Source organism: Astatotilapia calliptera, chromosome 4 (genome assembly GCF_900246225.1).
Source record: "Astatotilapia calliptera chromosome 4, fAstCal1.2, whole genome shotgun sequence".
In the NCBI taxonomy this organism is placed as follows: Eukaryota; Metazoa; Chordata; class Actinopteri; order Cichliformes; family Cichlidae; genus Astatotilapia; species Astatotilapia calliptera.
The window spans coordinates 3,099,809-3,123,414 of NC_039305.1; the positions used below are offsets into that span (position 1 = coordinate 3,099,809).

The 23,606-nt window shown below is 45.3% G+C and overlaps 1 protein-coding gene across 3 annotated transcripts in view; it reads right to left on the bottom strand.

Annotated features, from left to right (window-relative positions):
- LOC113020226 (RNA binding protein fox-1 homolog 3) overlaps positions 1 to 23,606 on the bottom strand; it is a 421,260-nt gene that overhangs the window by 247,039 nt on the left and 150,615 nt on the right. The window contains exon 1 of one of the 3 annotated variants that reach the window (XM_026164010.1): positions 18,980 to 19,169. The exons of the other annotated variants lie outside the window; for them this stretch is intronic. The gene's annotated coding sequence lies outside the window, so the exon portion shown is untranslated. Of the gene's footprint in view, positions 1 to 18,979; positions 19,170 to 23,606 lie in introns of those variants that run through there. 3 annotated transcript variants of the gene reach the window in all.

The following is a 23,606-nucleotide window of genomic DNA, read 5'->3' on the forward strand; positions in this document are numbered from 1 at the left end:
ACTGGGAGTTTAATCCTAATGCAATTAGATAAGATATGCATGAAAGAGAAAGCTTAAATTACAACCCCAGAAAAACTTCATTCTCTTTTAGCTAAACGGAAGCTGTGTGTTTTGGACACATCCACTGTTCCCTATAAACTTCATAATCCAGCAATCATACCGCATCAACATTTCCACTGAAGGCTCCACATAAAACGTAACTGGCCTCATAAAAGCAGTGTCAAATACAGCCAACCTCTCATAAAAAGCACTGATGAAATTCTCAGACAAAACTATAAATGGCATCTGTAGAGAAACATAAAATACTGCACTTTATAGAGCAGAGCTGGACTGCTTTAGAGCATTTTTACAGTCGGAACCTGTGACACACATTTAACTGTTAATGGCGGCAACACAAATCCAGCCTTGAACATCAGAACCGCGCACACAAAACCCAGTCCATACGTGCATCCTAATAATCGCAGGTTACACGCACTGTTCTGCTTACTTTTTGAAGACTGTCTGACCGGTCCTTCCCAAAATCTTTTTAACCTCCAGCTAGTTTCAGTTTACACAATCTGGGAACACATTAACCATCATCCGCTGATTTAACTAGCTGATAAACAGATCAACTCTTCTTGCTCCACGCTGGTCACTCTCTACAGTCCTACTTTAAAAGCAGAAAAAGAAATATAAAGCAAATGATGAAAGCCTGCACACAAAGCCTAAACGCTCCTACAAATGCACCAAAATTAGAAACCAGAGAGCTTCCAGTACCAAAGATCAGTTATTAACAGACAGTGGATCTTCATCTGGAGATAAAAGGTCTCAAAGGTGGTGGTTTATCATATCCAGGGTACAGCTAATTTATCATTGTTTGCTAGTTCTTTGAAATATTTTGCATACATTCATATATGCTTACTAAATGATAGTTTAATTAGCATGATGCTGAATCCACCATATTTTGAGGGATTGGAAATAAACTAGAATAAAAACGACTGCTGTCAAAGGATATTTCTGTCTGCAATATTTTGCATTTGGCAGCAAGGCTCTGTTCAGGGACCTCCTCGCCTAATGCAGTCTCTGTATGCACACAGAGAGCGGTGCAGAGCAGAGCAGGCGTCAGTGACAACGCATGTGAAACTGATTAAGTCAGAACCGTAATGCAAGGAGTAGGTGGGGTTGCAAAGCGGCTTGCAGCTAAGCAACAACCGTGAGGGGGCTTAAACAGCCGGCCCTACGTGAACTAGCCAATTAGACGTTGTATGAGAGTGAGACCCGTTTAAAACTGATCTGCTAGGATTGCTGCTGAGCTCCAAGTTTTGACCTGCTTGAGTTAAGACAAAAGGCTGTTCGTAATAAGATGTTCTGCACTCCCAGTCCATCCTCAGACAGACCCACACACCCTCACTTTACAGTCTCTACAAAGGGCCATTACAGAGGTTCCTGGATTTGGAGAAAACACTGATTTTGAAATTGTGACGTTCACAGCTGACACTGCCAGGCTCAGGTTACTATTCTGGTAACCTCACCCAGTGATTAAACATTGTTTGTTGGTTTATTTAAAAAAATCCAGTTTGGAGGAAGAAAGAATAATAATAAGGTAGTAACGCTGGAAACAAACTTGTTATTTGTTATTTCCAAACAAAAAAGAAAAATGAAAGCTATAAAAAAATGCTCCTGTTTTAATTAACCTTAATTTGCACAGCGGATCGATGCAGATATTACATACTTCGCTGAGACTCCGTTGCAGATGTTGCTTCAGCTGGATGTTCTGTGTCGTTAGTGGGTGTTAATATTTAGCAACAACTAATCTTCAGGTAATAAGTGATTATTTTTATGCGAGTGTTTAAATATAGAAAAGCATAAATCTCCACCTAGTAAACAACGACTCTAGGTGTAAACTCACAGCTGAAGGTGGGCGAAGAATCATTTACTGTGTATTAATGGAGTAAACTGCCCCTGAAGAGAAGCACAAAGCTTTTTTATTGAAGCACTTTTTTGAGTTTTAAAAAAAAGAAAAGAAAAAAAAGCACCGGTCTGTCTTTTTCTCGGGCTGATTAGAAGGTTTGGTACACAGCCACGTCCTTTCAACACACTGTTTCATTTTGTTTTGTGACTGGTTGCTGATTAGTTGGATGTAATTGGATTTTTTTCTTTTGTTCCTGGCTCTTTTCTTTTTCTGTTCCTGTCTCTTTAAAGTCCTTTGAGACTCGCGTGTGATAAACGGCCATGGAGATAAATGACCTTGAACTTTAACTTGAACTTTGTCTGCCTCTCTGTCTCTCTTCTGCCCTCCCCCCTTCTCTCACTCCATCTTGCTCGTTCTCATTTAAATGGCCCGGGCTGCAGAGCGATCCAGCTCGGCAAAGACGTTGAGAAGGCCCATGCAAATAAGTGCGAAATTACACTGTAATCAGACATGTAAATCATAGCCGTTCTCAATCTGGTGCGTCGTTTTATTGTACTTGTTTACGAAAAGGTGCGTGGGGGTGACGGGTGAGGTTTAGGTAGAAGGAGGGAGAGAGAGAACGTGCGAGAAAAGACAATAAAAGAAGTGTTTGACAAGGAGGAGGCTATGAAAAACATCCAAAACGCTTTGATTCTTTATTCAGAACTGAACTCGTTTTTTCCTGTTGGATTCAGATTTAAAATTTATACCATGATCAAAATTGCTCAGCAATGCGAGTCTTCGGGCGCAGAGGCTTTCCGCCTGTTCTTTGATGAGGAGAAAGCAGAGGATGGAGAGAAGGAGTCTGATGAGACGGAGGGATGAACGCGCAGCTTTGTTCACAAGACTGCGGCTACGGGGCTGCAGAGTAAAGGTGAAAAGCACTGAAGAGGACATTATTTTGACACAACTGGAGGACACAAAGCTAAAGCTAAATTGTTGCTCTTGCTTTTAGAAACGTTTTATTAAAGAAAATATCATTTGAGAGCATATAGCGCACAATGCAAGCTCAAGCCTTCAGATCGCAGGAGAGCTTTTGTCACATCTTCCCTTCGTGAAGGGTCAGAAATATCCAGCCTTGTCTAGAAAAACGTCGGTCCTCACTGAACTTTTTGCTTTGGTGCTAAATCCTGCTTCATACTTGCTTCAGCTGTGACAACCTGTAAAATCATGGGTGTATTAAGTGATCTGATCCCCACTGAGGCAACGTAGTAGTAAAATGTGTGCTTATATACGTCAGAAAGAGGTGATCGACATGAAATAGTTTCTAAATTTAATTGCACTGTGATGCACGGCACAGTGTGGCACACTTTAGATGTTTGGTTTATCATCATCACACGGTAGCATCACCGAGGTGCCTAATCTCTTCCAAAATCCATCCCGCAGCATGACAACGAGCCAACAAACACAGCCAGTGTTAAGGAACCATCTTCAGCCACAAGAAGAAGAAAGAGTCCTGCAACAGATGGTATGGCCCCCACAGAGCCCTGATCTCAACATCGGCGAGTCCGTCTGGGATTACATGAAGAGACACAAGCAACCGTCTAAATCCACACAAGGACTGCAGCGTGCTCCCCAGGTTTCTTCAAATAACCTGCCGTCCCAGAGCCTTGAAGCTATTTTAAATGCTGGCGGCATATCTCAAAATATCAAGCATATTGCAATAAAGAAGTTGGGAACTTTCCCACAATAGGGATGCTACTACTGTTCAGCGTGACAAAATCTCCGATACCACCCCGTAACACTAGCATTGCACTGGCAACAACGGTGGCGTGTCTGCGTGCGCGCTACGCCAGCCACGGCCCGATATAGCTCGCACGCCTGTGTGGATGCAAGGCTTAAAATTACATTTAGAGGCCATATTGTTTCATTCGGGTGACACGCACACACGAGACGCACTTTCAGATTCAGTTTCACACTGTCGCCAGAATCTCCTGTTGATACCGCAAGCTGTAAGAGAACATATCATCCCGAGCGTGTGCGAGCGCTTGTATATACACGTGCGAGTGTGTCAGCATATGCATGTCGACAAGCCGGGGAGGAGTGAGAAAGCAAAGCACGAGAGGAGCAGCGAGACGAGGGATCAGGATTTTGGCTCAAATACAATCTGTGGAGGAGTCACTCAATGAGCTGACAGCCGTCAGTGAATCCTGGTGGGGAGAGGGCTGAGCCACTGTGGTCAAACACACACACGCACAAACACAAACACAGAGAGACTCCATCAGCACCGGGAAGCTCAAACAGACAGATGGGCTAATTCGTGACTGACTGTGTGTTATGAAACATTATCTCTGTGTCAGTGAAATCAAAATAACATTTTGGGTGTAAACGCAGATCTTGTAACTGCCAACAGAACACCACATGGCTGTGATACATGCATATGGACCGCGATGCACGGCCTCGGAAAAATGTTTTGTTGCTAAACTGCTGCAAACGCTGTTTATTGAGTCATCTGGGGTGAACCGCATGCAGCCGTATACGTTTGCCAATGGCATCCCACCTGCCGCTGCCAAATTAAGCCATCGAATCAATTTCAAGAGTCTGCAGGAAAATGAAGGCCATTATAGGCATTGAATTTTATTTGCTCTCTATTCAAAATTAAAGGCTATTGACAGACGGCTTTGTTTTGTTCTCTCTCAGCCACTCCACGGTGAGAGCGTGGATAGGTGGTTGTGGCTGCATTTTAATGGCCTGCCCCTTTAACGGCCGGCTACAGAGCCACTTTATAATCCCCATTGCCGGGATTTGTGTATGCAGGGAGTGTATTGTAGCTAACTGAACCTGGCTCGCCGCTCTCCGCGGATGTTTTGTTGTCAAATAATGGGAGAGTGATGGGGTCCTACCCCGCTGTGAGCCACCGCAAAGATTAGACAGATCTTCACACTGGACGATTGGTGAAATTTATCACTGTCACCGGGTGCCAATCCACGCTGCATTTTTACCCCCTCCCCTGCCTTCCCCTCTCCTCTCCTCTCTCTCTCCTGCCGCCCACACCCACGCTGTTTGTGGTGGTTTCTCATTTGGAACCTGCAAACCAGTTGTCATGTGTACTTTCCACTCCGATAGTGATAGCTTTAAGCAGCGCCTCAAAAAAAAAAAAAATCACCCTCTGCTTCACGCTCTTTGCACAAATGCTCATCGCGTTCACCGACCGGTGTGCATGGGAAATTTTAGGAGATGCCAGTGATTTGTGTTGGGATGGATGTGTGTGACATCCCTGAGCGAGTGATGAATTTGGAAGGGGGAAAAAACCCCTGAATTTTTAATTTAAAACTAAAATGTTGACTTCTGTCAATTTCAGCTGGTTAGAAACGCCCTTCAGCCTGTGAAAGAGCTGCCCTTCAACCATAGGAGACATATAGAGGTGTATATAGTTATATAAGCAAGCTCAATACCTTTTGAAATTTATGAGCCAGCTGACGTAACGCTCAAGGATACGAAGCTTGTACTTTAAAATACTTCGTTTAGCCACCGTGCAGCTGTATGTTATTATGCATATGTGTGCAAACTGGCTGCTAGAGAGGCATCGAGCAGAAAAGGGGATTTCGCCTTCCTTTAGTCAGTTGAGAGGCCACGTTTCCCAGCCAGCAGATTTTGATCCCCTTTGAAGCGCTAGTGGAATTAGCATGCAGAAGAGAGTGCTGAAAGGTGCTCCGGCCCTTAACTCAATCTCTCTCGCTCTCGCTCTGCCTCTCCTCTTCCTCAGGTAAAAGTAATGGATTGTAGCTGACTCTGGCCTCAGCCCTGTCGCGTCACGCCTGCTAGCCAGCCAGGCGGGAGGGCAGCGCTGCGGGCTCTGTTATTTAGCATCCATTCCTCCACAGTCACACTTGCTAACTCTGAGGCCGACTGTCCAAGCACACCAGGCCTCGAGGATGCCAGCGCTGCCTTAACTGAGAGGTGACACCCCCCTCCACGTTCTTTAACAGATTGCCACCCTGGGCCAGCCTGTCTGAATACCAATGAATAAAAAAAAAACAACTCCTTACTGCGGCAGTGAACAGGAAGAGCAAGATAAAATATAATAAACACAATAAAAGGAACATATGGTTAAAATTTCTTGTATCTTATTTTTCCCCAAACATCTGCTAATCAATATTACAGACACTCACACAGAAAGCAAAAACAGGCCTGCAAGACTTACTGTCACAAATTATTCTTTCCATTTCTGATAAATCAAGCAAAATCCACAAAGTCATTTTTGCTTAACATTACATGAATTCTAGAAAGGCACCAAATTACTGTCACATCTGAGTGTAAAACCGCTGAAAAACCAATAAAAGACAATGTTTAATGTGTTATCCACATCTGCTTAACACTGTTTATGAATCAAAGTTCTGTTGTTTCCAGTGATAAACTTCACGACTCTTCCAATGAGTCCTCCTCCAGACCAGCGGTCTCAAACCCCCCGGCCATGGACCAGTACCGGGCTGCGAGAGTTGAGGCTCGGGTGTGAAATTTATGGTTTGTTTCCCTGGGTCTTTTCCCGTGTTGTAGTTGTGTGTCTTATTTTGAAAGGAATATTTACCCATTACCATGGGCTAATTATGTTGCAGAGACCTGGAGCCATTCATCCTCAGCTCTAAAACAGGCATTTATCTCACAACTAATACAATACTACTTGGTTAGGGTTAGTAAAAGATCACTGTTCTGATTGATATCCATATTTCCCACTAGAGACTTTACATGCACTTCCTCACATGACCTCTAGATGCCTCTGCTCTTAATCTGGGTTCCTCTGTTTATCACCGATCACAATAGATGATAACAGTCTACTGAGCCGGCTGCTAAGAAGAGAAGGGCGCCTATTGGTGATATGTATGGGAGTGATAACAAGCGATAACAGCCATTCAATGGGCTGATAACATCGGCTATGGATGCTGAAGCAGGCAACTGTTTTCAGCAAACAAACTGATAAACCCAGCGCATACCACCTATCCAACGCCAAACAGCAGGCAAACTAAGCAATTATAGCCGGTAAAAGAAAACTAAATGCCCTCGTGTTTCTTTCAGGTGTTTGTAGAGCAGAGAAACTTAAGAGAGAGAGCCGGCGCTAAAACGAGAGACAACAATAGACACAGAAATGACCCCAGTGGGATGATGAAGGTGCTGCGTTTGCAGCATGTATGTAGGGGCAATGTTTCTATCATTACCACCATAAACTCTCATATAATATTAAGTGTACCATTTTAAAAAAATCATACTTTAACAAAGCTTTAATAAGCTATAATGGCATAAACACATTAACCTGCATATTCTGAGACATGCATAATGTGCCCTGACAGTCACCTAGTTGATGGGTATGTAAATGTTGAAGTAAGGAGCTGTGAGAGGGAAGTCGGAGCGAATGTTGATGCACAATCAGTGCAGGAGATCTTCCTTGAACTGACAGCTGTCTGTGAATCCTGGTGGGAAGAAGCCTGAGCCACTGTGCTTAATGAATGTGCGCTGCCATCAACTCAGAATCTCGACCAAAACAGGCGAGCCTGCGTACACACCGACACGACATTAGCAAGAAATTTTTTAAAAAACCCATCTATTAGAAGAAAAAAAAGGTCTTTGGAGTAAATCAAAACTACAAACGCTGCTCGCAGTGGTGAGTCATATTAGGTTGAGTGCGAGCGAGCTATAAAGGAAAGTCAGCTATAAAAGAAGCTGGGAAACCAGCACTTGTGTGACTTTTCCAACACAAAGAGGACAAATCATCTGTGCCCACGTTACATGTGCATCAGTCAAGAAAAACTCTAAATGATTTAATATCTCAGGAGATATGAGTGTGGAAAGGAAAACAGCATCTGCCGAATGCAAACAGAATCAACAAAGAGGACGAGCAGACGCGCGCTGGAACTCACCAACACGTGATGCTATTTACCGTCCATCAGTTGACTGTCAAACGCGTGAATTGGAATGACAATTATAATTATAACATGAGCCTGCTGGAGTATATACAATATACGACAATATTTACACGGCCTTAGTGCGTTTTATACGAGCCAGGCCACCGGTTCTGATGTTCCCGCGTAGCAGAGCTGCTCGGCGAGCACACGGTTAAATCGTAGCTGTATATTAAAGCAAGTAAAGCAATTTGAGCGCGTTTCATGGCGGGGAGGCATTGAGAAAACACAAATGGCAGGTTTTCTTTAAAATTGTCTATCATAATTTGTGTCTCTCATAACATTTTCTTTAGCATCCAGAGTCAACGTGTAATGCCAGGAAGCTTTGGATAGGTTTTGACAGACTCTGCGTGAACACCACATTCAAGTTTAAGTGCATTTTTTTTAAACCTATCATTCGCCAACCTACCTTGGACTAGATGTGACTGAAATACAGCAAGTGTAACGTGTCATTTCCTCCCTAAATAAAACACCTGTTTTCCCTAAACCAACTCCAGTGTGGTGAAGTGAAGCAAGAGGCATCGCCGCTCACTTAAGGTGACAAACAAAAGCACAGTCCATTAGAAACGGCTCGCAGAGACAATACGGCTACATTAACAAATACAATCATGGCGAACAGCACGTGCATTTTTCATTTCTCCTGCCACTGCTTCGTAAGGCCGCGGTCACACCGCCGCAGCGATATTGCCAGACAAAATGAGTCTGAAGAGCTGGCTACGTGTATCTGCCTTCCACGCTACCTTAACTTCTGTTCTGCCTCCTCACTGGCAGGGGAATTAAACCACAGCGTGCAGCAACGGCAAAAGTGAAAACCGTCCTCATTAGATGTGATAATAAGCCGTGTGGCAAAACCGTGCTCGCAAAAATTGCAGTACATGTGTCGTTTAACATGATGTATTAGTTCAGGTTGCAGTTTGTCTTTGCGAGCTATTTTTAATGGATTTCTGCAGCCTAGGACATCCGGAAGGGAATGTGCATTAGAAGAGACAAAATGAGCTCTGAACTGGGACATTAGTGGGTTTAGATGTTTCCTGGGTAATAATGGCAAGAGAAAAACAAAATGCATCATCTCGTAAACAACAGGAAGTGAGTTCTGCATTAAAAAAAGGAAGGGGAAAAAAAAAATCGCTGGCCCGGCATCTTTAGGCTCGTAGATACAGGGAGGAGGTGCACGTAATCTCTGTTTGATGGATGTACAGACAAGTCATGACGCCCCCCTCCACCTCCACTTGGAATGAGTGTTGCAGTGTAAACTTTCCCACTGACCAAAATCTGTCACAAAGCCATCCAAGGTCTTTTTTCCCTTTAAATTGCCCGATATGCAGCAGCAATGACAGTCATCTCAGAATGTCATCTAAGCGAACAATTAACAGAGCAGCAAAAATGTGAGGTCAGATATAATTAACATATGTGCTGCTCAGCTATAATTGCTGAAGTCTAAAGCAAGTAATTAAATCAAACAATGAGTGAGTTCTTTCTCTGTAAAAAAAAAAAAAAAAAAAAAAAAGGACGAGGGGGAGGGGTTGCACGCGGACGCCGGTACACCGCGCTCCTCTCCGTCACACCGCCCCTGGGACCATCACCGCATATTCGCCGCGCCGCTAAAAGACAAAGCAATAGACGCTCTGCTTGTGATGCTACGTGCGCTCGGAGGAGAAATGACGCTCATTCCCAAAGGCCAGCAGAGATCCCTCATCTCTTCAGTCACATGCTTAAGATGCACCTAATTGACGGCGGCGAGATCCGCTCATTATGATACATGCATCTGGCTGGCCTGTCAGACAAAAGGAGGTGGAAGGGAGCGGCATTAAGCGAGTGGCAGGAGCATTATCAGTCTATATTTCACAGGTGTCAGCGGGGACTTGTCCCCGTTTCGTCCTCTGGGTGTCATTTATTAAATGAAGGAATGAAAGGGATGTTTAAGGTAGAAATACAGGCCTGCCCGGACGAGGGATTATACACTGTTAGGGGGAGAAAAATTGCATTTGAACCCCAGATACAAAATCAGGCCTCCGGGGAATTTAATTATTGACCTAACAGCAATTCAAGATCGCATGCAGCCTGCATGCTTCAGGTGCAGAACAGTTTTCTAGGCTAAGGGCTCCTTCAGAGTATAATGCACAAAAGTAAGATTTAGCACTGCGTTAAAATAATTTTCTCTGGAAATGCAACAGTCAGTGGGTTTGCTTCTCCTGTGCTTTCACACAGTGATTCCATAGTTTGTGTTTATTGTGCAACTGATACTTTGTTTCTCTGTCTTCTTTTGATCTTGGCTATAGTGATCATATTTCCTTTGATTGATTTTTACAACACATACACACATTTATTTAAGTGGACATATTTTACTTTTTCTTATTTTAGTTTTTTAAGTTGCACGCACACACACACACACACACACACACACACACACACACACACACACACACACACACACACACACACACACACACATAATTAGCTCCCCTATGAAAACGTCATTTCCAAACATCCTAGTTTAATTTTGGATGCTTGCATTATTTTAGGACTGATACTGCTGGCTGGCCCTCACGCTCTCCTGACCTAAATCTAGCAGAGCCCCTCTGGGACATGATGTTTTAGTTCATCCGACACCACCAGGTTGCACCTCAGCCTGTCCAGGAGCTCAGCGATGCCCTGGTCCAGATCTGGGAGGAGATCCCCCAGGACACCACCCGCCCCGACAGACGTGCATACAAGCACGTGGCGGCTACTCTTTTACATATATATGCTAATGTTAGTCATCACCAAGATTTTAGACAGGAGTTCAGGATGTTAGCAAGTAGTCCCTGTGCGCCGAAGGCTTCTACTGCTCTAAATCCTCTGTTTCAAACATGCTTTCTACTCGTGCTCCGTCTGATATCACTGAGAGTGTAACGTGGTCATCTCAGGCACACAGCGAGAGAACTGGTGGTAGTATTAAGAACTTCACAGGGGTTTATCTTATGAAGTAAATGTTAACTCAACAGTTTAGTTCACTATAGCATAATGACACCATGTGAGCTTCAACTGGTACCCTACATGTGACAGGATAGCTATTCTTAGTCTTCAGAATGCTGACTAAATGGTGCTAGAGCATCCATTAATGTTCCCTGTTGCTAATGGTATAATTCCTGGTGATATGAAAGTGTATTTGGCTTTATGTAATGCATGCACTCCACAATACTTTCTGGGGGAGGGGGTGGATTTAAGAGAGATGAGCGTGAGCTTTCTTTAAATGCCTGTGTCACAAAAGTGAGAAACACCAGTGATATCAGACAGAACAAATTTAGTTATTTTTATATGTTGTCACATCAAGAATGTTTAGCATTCTCGCTTCGTGGCAGTAGAAGTAGAAAACAGATTGAAAATTGCACATTTCCATTCATAAAATTCAGGAACTAGGAGTCTCCAGTCAACCTGCCTTGTATATCCTCTGACTGTGAGAGGAAACCCAGGCGTGAAGAGAGTGTACAGCCTCCACGCTGGGAGGGGGAGTCCTTTCAGAGGATTTGTTTCTGTCAAATGAAGAAGGGGCTGGCAACTTTTGACATTATGTTCCCAGCAGACCAAGGATGAGGTCAGAAGCAGAACATCATCTTTTTTTTTTTCCTTTTTCAGTGGTAAAACTCAGCTGCAGAGTGCCTTTTTACACCACGTCTTCTTTTCATAATAAACCAATATGCTTTCAACCTGTGTGACCCAGGGACCAAGGCCTTCCTGAGCAATTTCAAAACACTTTGCGTGTGCTCTGTTCTTGACATTTAAAACCATATGAAAATGAAAATGGATCCCAATTAGAGCCGCGGGAAGAACGAGGCCCTCTTGGTTCTCTTAGTAACTAGACGGTTTAAACATTTCCCCCAACCAAATGCCTTGAAAATTGACCTTCTCGTTCTGCGAGCGGCGATAAAAGCAGTCTGTGGTGGCCTCAGATCAAGCTATTTTGATAGTCATCTGTGAGGATGAAAATGTAAGAGTAAAAATAAGGGAGCGTAATCGCACAGCGTATAGCTGCAGAGGCAGCACCTTGAATTTAATGTTCCACATACTCCCAATAAAGTAACATGACATTAACCACTAGGTATTAATGTAAATCACAGGAGTGGGAGACAGTAATAGCCACTTTAGGACAGGTGATTATTATTGAGGCGATTGTCGGAGGTTTGACACACGTACTGAATAAAGTCTAAAAATATAGAAGCAATGTGCCTCCATCCTACAGGGTTACTGACACAAACACACAGCGGTGCTGTAACAGGCTAATGCGAAAGGCGCATAAGAAAAGTCTGCTATATTTAAACTTGAGCGCGCCGAGGCAAGGGAGTCGGCCGGATCACCTGTTGAAGAGCATTCATTTGAGCAGGGGAACAAAGGTCAGCATCCTTGCTGGAGCTTTGATTGGCAGGCGGGGGAGCTTGATGCCCACAGCAGCGGCCCAGCGGAGCAGCCAACGGTGGCGTGTGGCTTGGCTGGGCCACATTTCTGACTCAATGCTGACTAACTGAGTGTGTCTGCTGACAGTGTGTCTGACTGATAGGATCACCCCGGGAGGCTCTTCCAGGCCCTTTACAAAGTGTCTCTGATAGGCCAGGCCCGTAGCACTGCCGCGAGGGCCCGCCGACAAATTAAATTTAAGCCCTGCTAATGCATAGCGTAATCATAGAGTGAGGTGGTGATAAATTTTTCAGCGGGGTTACCATGGGCGCAGCAGAGGAAGAGTTCGCTGCAGAATCTGAGATGGGAGGAAGGAGAGGAGAGGCTACAGAAGCAGAGGGAAAAATAGCCGAGTGTGACCTCAGCTCCGTGCTGAAAATCCTACGCTCGGAAGCCAAGAACTCGTATGAAAGAACAACAATAACACACCATTATGAGATGTAACATTTTGCGACGACCTGCGTTTCCAGGGGGAAATTTGAAAGAAAAGCAATTTCACATTAAACTATCTGACACAGTGCAGGTCTGTGGAGTGGAAGGCGAGGGGAGGGGAGGGAGATAGAGAGGAGTGTGCATGTGTGTGTGTGTGTGTGAATGGTTGGCGGACGGGGGGGATGCGGGCGGCGGGGATTTTCAGGAGCTTCCTAACGTGCCATTGGCCAACTGGAGCGAGACACACACATCCCCTCCGCCGAGTTAAAAGGGATGGAGTGGATGAAATTTCAAAGCCTCCCCTGCAGACACACGCTCTGCTTTGCACACATCAGCACTGAGATGTTCAAATATTCGACTCTGTCGTTCCAGCCTGGTTCCCTCTCCCGTACGCTAGTATCAGCCATGGTTCTGCTGTGATTAATGAGAAAGCCAAACTCAAAGAAAATGGCTCCACATGCATGTGTGCGCGCGCACGGGAAAATTCTTTCAAGACATCCAAAAGTCAAAAGCCTTTTTTCTTTCCATAATGCTAAAAACTGTCCCTAATTAAAAACGGCGTCTCTGAGTCATATATTTCCCATGATTACTTGCTGCGGGCGGTACGAGAAAGTGAAAGTCACCGAGATAAGAAGGGAAGTGGAAGACATTCACCTATTAAACTCATTCACTTATTATGGCCAACAATGCTTTTCCTATTAGCCGGCACGCTGACAATGTTATAAGACATTCCTGAAATGTACCGCAAAGAGTAACTGTGTTGCCCTTGTACAGACAATACAGAGCCCTCAGAGCTGGAGCGCGTTCGCTTCCCCCTCCTCCGCTTTTATTTCCCTGACTCGACGGCTTTGATTTTACCAGCCGTCTCCTTTTCTTTACGAGCATCTCTCGTGCCGAACATCTGTACGGCCACCGTCGCACCGGTCGGTGCTATAAAACTAATTAGATTCTAACACACTAAATCAAGTCACAACTCCAAGAGCTCCTCTTTTTTTGTTGTTGTTGTTTTTCTTTGTTTTGTTTTTTTCCCCATCTTTTTATGATGGCAACATCTTTGTTGCTAAGCAGTAGTTGCTGTGGTGATTTTGCACTGCAGTTCCCAGAGATCACAAGTCACTCAAAGAGTGCGGCCGGTACGGTGACGTCTTCCGTGTACGGTGAATTAGATGACGTAACTTGAAACCTTCGCACCTAGTTATTCTATTTTTTCTTACTTGTGTACACTTGAACAGGGAATAATATCACTCCATGCACTCACTCGCTTTGGTTTCCCCCTATCATATGACAGCTGGTGACCAAAGTGGTAACATCCTTGCTCTTGAGGCTCAGTTATAATTCAATATTCAAACCACAGACGGTCTAATAAGCTTCAGTATTATTGGTGGAATGAGATTGCCGCACACTTTCTTTTTTAAAGTCAAATTTAAAACCTTTTAAAAGCCTAAACAAAGAGAAGTGAAAAGCATTTCCACACAGCAACATTACCAAATCAACAAATGCTTTATCTTTTTGAATGTATCTAAAAGTTCAGAGTCAGAAAACATCTTAAAAATACAGATTGTGTGCAAAAAAACAAAAAAAACAACAACCCACGGAGCAGTTTAGCAGTCGCTGAAAAGAATTACTGAAAGATTCAGTTTAACAGAACTCATCAATACGTCCAATTTTACCAGTCAGCGTACCAGCAGGAGATGACGGTGTACTAGCAGCAGGCATGAAAGAATCCATTGGCACCTTATCTTTTTTTAATACAAGCATAGTGTGCTCTTCTGGTTTCATACGGGACTTGATTGTTCAGGAACTCATTGTCCCAAGTTTCAAACTTTTTTTTTTTTGCCTCAAAATTGCTCCTTCGACTTTCAGGATATTCTTGGTATTTTTCATCTCGGAGCCAAATATCTCCAAACTTGTATTTGAAAGCTTGTGATACCTGTGATACTTTCAGTGAATGTGAGATGAAGCTTTTGAGCACATAATTTTAAAAAAGGCATCAATATAAGATAGCTGCAAATATAGAATGTGATCATCTCAAAATAGAAGACTTCAAGGGTGAAAATAAAACATTTAATGACCTTAAATGTGATCATTGACATGCATTTCTCTTTAAAGATGTGCAGGAACCCATGGTTGTGTCCTGCACATTGAAACGTTGTGATTGTAATTTTGTCGAGCGTCCCACCAAATGCTAAAGTCCCACCAGGAAAACAACAGACTGCAGGATGACCAAAGGTACTGTGACGGCAATGAACCAGACATTTCACTGCCACTGAACTAGTTGCGAGCAGGTCTGCGAGCACTCGTCGGTCGATGTTTTCAGTGCGACTTTGGTTCATTAAGAAATCAATAAAAGATCAATAAGCCGGACTCAAGTTGGCAATTGCATGCAATCAATGATAATATGACAAATAAATTATAAGTTAGCGAAAAATGCAAATCTGCACATGTAATTTTAGAGATAGGAAAGCGGATTTCCTTCACAAATTGTGACAAATGGTAGTTTCTGCATGCTTTCATATAGGAACATAACCAGTTGAGTCCCCTGTTGCACGTGTCGCAGATCGACTGCAACATGTCGGCAGTCTGTCGGCATTTATAAATTAGATGCTAATGGTTTGGAAACCTTCACCAATCAGAGTGACTGCTGCGAGTTGTTTGGAGTCGATCAATAACCGTTGCCAAGGTTGAGGCTGTTGCTAAACCATCACGTGCAATCATTGTGCAACCATTTTTTCCCCTGGTCACAAGAAGGTTGCCGTCCTATTTTTACTCTCGTGTGACTGAAGCATTAACTGAGCTCTCCATTTAGTCACGAGATCAGTATCTTACTAACAAAAGGATTAAAACTCTTAAAGTGGAAATGCTGTTCCCAGCCAAAGCTCAAAGAGCTTTTTTTTACTCTCACACATACTCTAGATATTACTAGATTGAGTCAGTATGAATCATAGTTTTTAGCATTTTTTTTTTTACTTCTGGCTCTTATTTTTTTCTTTTTCAAACATGCATTTTGATTTGTTTTGGTCCGCTGGGTACTCGACTTTGGAGTAGAGTTAAAAATGATTTCAAGAGGGAGAACGAGGGATGTTCTGAACTGACGGCGAAAGCTCAAAGTAGTTCTCGGCGGTATAGGATAAAGTCTTTTACTGTATAACACACTACGTGATACGCCACGAGGTGGACACCAGGGAATGGCTTCCTGTCGTTTCTTCCTGACCAGAGATCCCAGAGATGAGAGTCGCGCTCACCTATTGACTGGTCTACCACCAGGTCCACCCCTCCCCAGTTTCCCACTGGTATCTGCACTCAGACGCACCTCCATAATCACCGTCACCCTCGCTGAGTAATTACGCCGATTAATGCGCAGACAGAGCTCGCCTCTGGCTGTGGATACTCTATCAAGACACGCGCGATAATGGATGAGCGTGCATTCTTAATAGAGAATCCATAGCGCCTAAACCTGGAAAAACATGTGTATACTTTTTTGATTACCCACAATCCTCTTGGTGTAGATCATTTACCAGCCCAGAAACAAGAGAACGCGGTCAGGTTCTTTCGCCCTTGTCGTGGCGCTCTCGCTGACCTCTAAAAATGGACAACAAAGATCATATCACGAAACCAATACTAGCGCCAACAGCCTTTGCACAAATTGATTTACCCACCCAGAACTCACTCCCATCTCAATGAGGTGGCAGGATGCTCACAGCATATATCACTGTCACACAAGCACCCTCTAGTGAAATGTGATTTTTATCTTTATGAGCTTTTTCCCCTCCTTTTCGGTACAGCGTGTAGCGGCTTGTGATAAGTGATGAGAAATAAAGGCTTAGCGCATTACATTAATACAGGTGCTCTGTGCGCATATGGGTGCTATCACACAGGCAGAACGACACTGCTGCGGTCGCGTGCGTTCGAAAGCGGCTGGCGAGGCGGCAGGGGGTCGGTGCTATATGGCTCATAGATCACTAGCGTGTGGGTGAGAGTTGTCACCACAGCCAGCGCCTGGCTGCGAAGCACAACATAGTTTATGGCACACTCCTGCTAGACGTAAGCACGAATCGTGGCCCAGGCAACAATGAGGAAAAGCGCACTAAAAATAGATGATAAGCTTTTTTGCGCTCGCCCCAGAAACAATGGCTCCTTTTGATTTTTCATGCACTGAAACTGTCGAACAAAGGATAAAGGAAGCGGCGCGTAATGTCTGACTGGGCCTATAGTAAAAGATCTGGATAAATACAGGCGAGAGGCCCCCGCTAACCTGAAACGCACCCTCGGTGAAAGCTGGAAAGACACGATAAACGTTGCACTTTCAAGTGTGTTAAATGCACTAAGATAGTCGGGGCTTTCTCTCTTTCCGACTGACAACCTCTGTTACACAGTTAATTACAGCCAACTGCAACACAGCGCAGTGTCAATTATCATGTGCTTTAGCTCTCTCCCAATGGATATTTTTACTGCCTGGGTTTCACTGCTAAAGTTTCTACCTTGTTTTATTGCTATTCTGCCCAGGTCTCGAGGCTGAATTACATTCGCCAGACAGAGCTGTAAAAACAGAAGGGATTTAAGGATTCAGATTGGTGGAGGGTAACCTAATCTTCCGTAATTGGGGGAATGGTTCTCATTTATATCAGCCTACTTTAGAAAGCAAGCTCATCGGCAGGCTGCTATCATCCCAGGCATTTTACTCCGACGATTCATTTTCATAAAGGCAGAGGAAAGGGAGGCCGGGCCGCCACCGCTTTCGAACACGCATATTAAACCTAATCGCGATTAATCAGCGCGCCGCTTTGACTTTGCAGGTTGTGGGAATCAACATACACAGCAGAAATGTTGCACAGAGATCCTTCATGTGCTCGCTGGGTTTCGCCCGAGCCGCTGTGCTGCTGGAGTGCTGTGAAATAACACATTCTGGGCTGCGTTGTCTGAAAATGGAACTAAAATGGTAATCCTCTGCCAGGCAAAGCGTTCTCGCCTCGCCAGATGCTTAGTTCTGAAATTTGCCTAATTGCCACGCTCAGATCAATCCCTTTCACTCTGCCAAATGAATCTGCCAAAGTGTGTTGTGAGCGTTTTGTTGGCCCAATATGGGCATTTTTTTTGCCTCGCAAAGATTGGTGTTTTCGTGACTTGCGGTGAAGGCCTCGGAGACTTTTTAGTATTGGTGACATATCTGCACAAGCGGAGGAGCGTCCAACCCTGCTGACCCATGTGCCCATTAGCTATGGTGTTGCAGTGAGGGCACAGGGCCCGTCTTGGCTCCATCACACACACACACACACACCCACCCACTCTTCATATGGCTCAGACACATGTCGTGGGCAGACTAAACGTGGCCCTCTGATCAAAGAGCAGCATGTACGGATGGACGCTGACTTCCTGACCCCCCCTCCCTGCACCCACACACACACTGACTATCCTTTATTGTGTACAGTAGGCACAATCACTGCACTCTAGGCATGCACAGCTCTGTAGTAACGCGTTTTCCTCTTTAAAAAACCAAAACCCTGTCACAACTAATGGTACGTGGGCACAAACACTGAATTAAAAAAAAAAAATCCTACTCGTGCATCTGCTACTGTAGTCATTAAAACTACGCTAAGTGCTTTTGAGGCTATGAATGGCACACACATATGCTTAGCACATCTTGGACCAGGAGCAACATCCATCTACAATTCATCCCCCATCTGCACGGCGTCACCAGAAAAATGACGGCGGCGTAAAAGTCCTCGCTCCACAACAAGAGCAACGTCGGTTAAAAAAAAGAAAGAAGAAAGAGAAGCGCATCTATCTGTGTGCGCGTGTAAATATGGAAAGTGACGGATGAATCAGAAGTTTAGTCAACAGAGAAAACCTTGGTTCCAGCTGCCCGGCTGTCTGATGAGCCACTCTATGCTTGTCAACAACATCCCCTATCATTCTCGCACAACTATCTACTCACAAAACCAAGACCCGCCCCCTACATCCCTTCGGCAATTCCACCATCCTCCAGGAGAAACACCTCCGAAAGCAGAGCGGCTTGCTCGCAGCGGCGGCGGCAGAAATCCCTTTCCCTCCTCGACTCTTTCCCCCCCCCCTCCCTCTCTGCCTTCCCCTCTCTTCTCCTCTCTCTGTATTTCTGTGCATGTCCTCTCTCATTCCTCTTTCTCTCCCTTCCCGCGCTGCTTCTCCTGCTGCCGCCGCCGCTGTGTTTGGCGCGACGGATGAAAACATAAAAGAGGCAAAGAATAAAAAGAAAGCGAAATAGACAAAACCGATGTTGGGGAGGCTGGAGAAGCCAAATTAGCATGAGAATACTCACAGTGTTGTTGCTGAAGGAGCGCGGGGATGGGAGCGCGGCACCGGTCCCTCCGTCAGATACAACCTGCACAAGATTGAAGAGGAGAAAAAAAAAGAAAACCGAGGCTGTGAGAGAGCGGCAAAGCGAGAGGGGAGAGGAGGAGGAGGAGGAGGAGAGAAGAACAGGACAAGGAGGAGGAGGAGAAGAAGAGAGAGGAGGAGGGAGCTGAGCATCTAAGGCACGCACCAACAGGAGCCCAAATAAAGAAATAAAAGGATTCCTCGAGCAATGTGCGTGTGTTTGGGCAGCGATGCTGTGTTTGTGTGTGTTGTGATGAAAGGGGGCGGGGAAGCTGGTTGTCTTTGGGAAATATAAAAACACACACACACGCTCACATGCGGGGTTGCACTTGGCCGCACAATCACATCTGACAGGTCTGATCTGTGGTCCACCTACCTCCTTATCGCTGCCTCACTCTTCCACAGTACTCTGCTCTCTCTCTCTCTCTCACAAACACTAAATCTCACTCGCTCGCTCGCTCTCTCTGTTGCTCACACTGATGCCAGAGATTCGGCCGCTACAGGGGAGCTATCGCCCTCATCACTGTATGTTGCTGGAAGAGGGAGGGCACCGTCGGATCTCCCGCCCGCCCACGCCACCCGGCCCGACCCCTCCTCCCCTCCATCTCCTCCTCCATCTCCACCTCCAATGTACAGAGAAAGAGAATGCTTCAATTGAATGAAAGCAATCCCAGCGGCATTGAGGCAATTATAGAGGCTGCTGGCACTGTTTTCTGCTTTTTTCGTCCTCCCCTCCTCTTTCTCGTTCCCTTCATCCTCTCCCGGGCTGGTGGAGAGTCTGTTTTCTCTCCCTTTTAGTTTCTCTCTGCTCCAGACATATGCCACTATTAATGTAGCTTCTGTCACTTCAGCTGTTTCGGTCAGATCACCTCCATCTCTGCTTCAACCTCCGAGGCCCAGGTAGAGTTGCCTCTCTCCCTGCCCGTCTGCACGGCTGCCAGATCCTTCTGAGCCCCCAAAAAGCTCCTCGAAACCTGACTCTTCACTCCACAAACCCGAGAGCGTAACTTAGTAACGGCACAGCGAAGAACAGAAACGCCCCAGGGAAAACTTTAATAACTATCTCTTAGGCTCCTCCTCGTGCGTTTCTGTCTTTCTCCTTGAAAAATCTGGTGCTACATATATCATCATCAAAAGAAGAGCTGTAAGTCAAACACCTCAGCCTCTAATCAGGTAGCTCTCCCTCCTTCCCCTCCACCCCCGCTCCGTGCATCCCCGCAGCCACTACTGCACTTTATCTCCCCTCAATTAACATCTTCCGAGCGAGCCTCTATTATCTTAACCACACAGAGCAGAGAGGTCCTCCGAGGAGACACCGTGGAGGACGGCTGAGCTGTGGACAGAGGGCTCCCAGCCCTGCTGCTGCCGCCGCTTCAATTCGCAGGCCTAATTAAAGCCCGAGTCAGACATGACAAACTGCGAGCGGAGGTGCAACAGAAACAAACACAGTCAGAGGCTCTGCCTGCGCGGATGCATGTAGCCCGGAGGATTCTCTTTGTGAAGATTATCTGCCAGAAAACAGACACGTTCATGTCAACGTCATGACAACATCATCCAAATCTCCTTTGACAGTTTGCTCACTTTGATTGTGCTTTTCTGTGCAGACGCCACCACCGTGTCGCGGCATCTGTACCAATGCAAAGGCTCAAGGATTCCCATAAAATATTTAAGCGATACAGCGCGTCGATGTCACGCTCGTATACGACTAATTTCCATTTTGAAAATACACCCCCTCCCTTGTGTTCGGTCGCCCTCGCTAACTTCAATTTCACCCAACGAAGCGATCAAAGCGCACATTAAGCCATCAAGCTGCCCTCTTTGTCCTTGCTTCCATCACACAACAACAGTGAGAGCCGGTCCCCCCTCACACCTCCACTCCCACCACAAAGGAAGCTTGGCTATTTGGACGTCTCTGCCGTGGACTTTGGCTGAGGCTAGACTATTAAGAGTATTCTATTACTGTTAGGTTAACCTGTCACGCTTGGATGTGGCTCTCTTTATTGTCTGGCTGCTGTGAAAGGGCAGGGGATAAAACTCAATCAGCGGGACAAACGACCACACATACCTCCATTCATCAGGACCCGGGGTTTCCCCCGGCCACCGCGCCCGCGCTGTAACGCCGCGGGGGCGGACTTGGCTCCTTAAAATTAGAGACCCTCCCCTCAGGAGCCAATCTGTCCAAGGATGGACGGATGGAGTGAAATCTTTGGTAACATCAGATTTCACTCCTTAATCACGACTTGGGGAATAGCAGCTCTAAGAGGGATGAAGGAGTTAATGCATCGACTGAGATCAAGTATTGCAGTAGACAATGCGGGGGAGTGATTAAGAAAGCAGACTAGTGATCAGTGGATGACAGGGGTCAATCCCCTGTTGGGCAATTGGGTAGTGGCCCTGGGCTATGGTACTTAGCCCCAACAAAGCAGCCAGACACTCAACTGTGTGAGTGGATAAAATGTCAAATTCAACTTCACCCTTTGCCAAGGTTCAAAGCAAGAAGATGACAGTGAACGCTTTGGTTATTAAAAAATTCATATCGTAATGAAACAGCCGTGTTCCATCTTCACACATCCCCCTGCAGCAAACACGGCACTCCTTTTTTCATGGGATCCATCAAGGGAGGGCCACAATTAAGTGACTAATTTGATTAGGAGATAATGTGAGTCCCACTTAATGGAAAGGACAGACTTCACAACACAGGCAGATTAGTTTGGTGGATGCCTGCTTATTAATTAAGACAGCCCTCCGTGCCCATATTAAGTCAAATGCACAGATGCAGTTTTAATGGGTCAAACGTAAGACAAATGGAAATTGGGATGTGGAGGAGAAAAAGAGAAGCTGCTAATACTTGACGATGAAAACTAAAAAATGACCATGAAATGTTTTAATTAAACTTGTATTAACGTCTCCTTAAAAAACAAAAGGTTTGGTGCACGCTCGCGTTAATTATCCCTTCGTAACGTAATCGGTAGCTTGTTGCTAAAACGTGCCGAAGCGCTTCTCCTCTTGAATTTCACTGTGCTGCGTCTGTGTTTCCACTGTGTGTCATTGCACACCATGGCAACAGCAAGTCATTACACTCGTTCAAATTACCTCTCTCACTGTCATTCAGGTTTTGTCTCTGATTCTGCATAAGCCTTTAGACGAACTCCTGCTTTTTATTCATGATACGATCGGCATGCTAACGCACTGCTACGACTTACGCCTCGTGCCTCGGAAGATTTGATACAAGCATACAATGAATTATTTATTAATAAACTCATTTAATCTTTGAGCAAAAAGCAAATAAATGGCCCAATTTTCTCCTTTGAAAACTATAAGTAGGCCCGAATTCTTGTCTTGACTGATGCACGGTTCCTGTGAGCAGCTTTTTTATTTTTTTCCACTCTGGCCTCCTGCTTTCTTTTCTAAAGTCCAACAGATTTTGTCTGTAGCTTGTGTCCTGCATGCCCCAACGGCTGCCCAGTGCACGCTGACAATCAGCCAGATGGATCTCCAGCGCGACGATTTCTGAGTCCCTGTAGAAAAAGGTAAAAACCACAACCAAAAGCATGAGAGATTACTGTATTTGCGGCAGTCCTTGAGTTTGTGCTCGCCGTCTGGCTGGAGTATTCAGCCACTGCAGTGCTCTGTCATTCTGGGCACACAGCACACTCCCAAGCGCTCTATTTACGGTAGCCGAATCCCTGCTGCGTGGAGCAGGAAGGGTATAATCTCCCAGTGGTATTCTGGGTGGTGAATCTGCCGGTGTTGTCTGTGCATACCAATAGCAACCTCACCTCTGTCTAAGGAGTTATAATGTATAGAGAAAGAAAGAAGCGGAGAGCCGGCCAACAGAGCGCTGAGGTGTTGGAAGGGAAACGGCGGCGTCTGGTACCCCCGGTGGGGAAATACATTCGCTCCCACCAACACTACCAGTGCGAGTGTTACCACTTTGGTGTCTCCTACTCGTACCACCTGCGTCTGTACAGTCGCACCGTGCTGAATTCAATCAAGCAGTCATGTAAAACAGCTACGTCTACGTAGTGTTTATGTATGCCACCACCTGCAGACACGGGGCTCATTCTGAGAGCTATGATCATCTCGCTGCAAGAAAATGTGATGGAATTTCATTTGAAGAGAGCGTATCTGCAAACTGAAGAGGACTGTAAGAGAAGGTGTAGATTAAACTGCTGTGAGACTCGAGCATTTCTCTGACATGGGCTACAAAACATTGGATTCATCTGTATTTTTTAATCTATTTTTCCAGACGTGGTCACTTTGGTATTGCTTTTTTTTCTGGCTCTATTCAGACATACGCCCGACGCCGACAGAATGAGCCGTAGCACTCGCGTTCTGTGCTACCCGAACTCGATCAAAGCCCTCTCGATCGTGCACCGCGCCGACCGATCCTGAGACGGATAATAAAGTTACTGCTGTGTGCTCATTGCTGCTTGGAGCAATATTCATTTCTAATAGATGTTATTGAGGAAAAACTCTGCACCCCCGTTCTAATTTCGTGTGTGCAGAAAGAGCGTTGGTTTAATACATACGCACACAATTTTAATTCTTTCGCCCATGACAGAGTG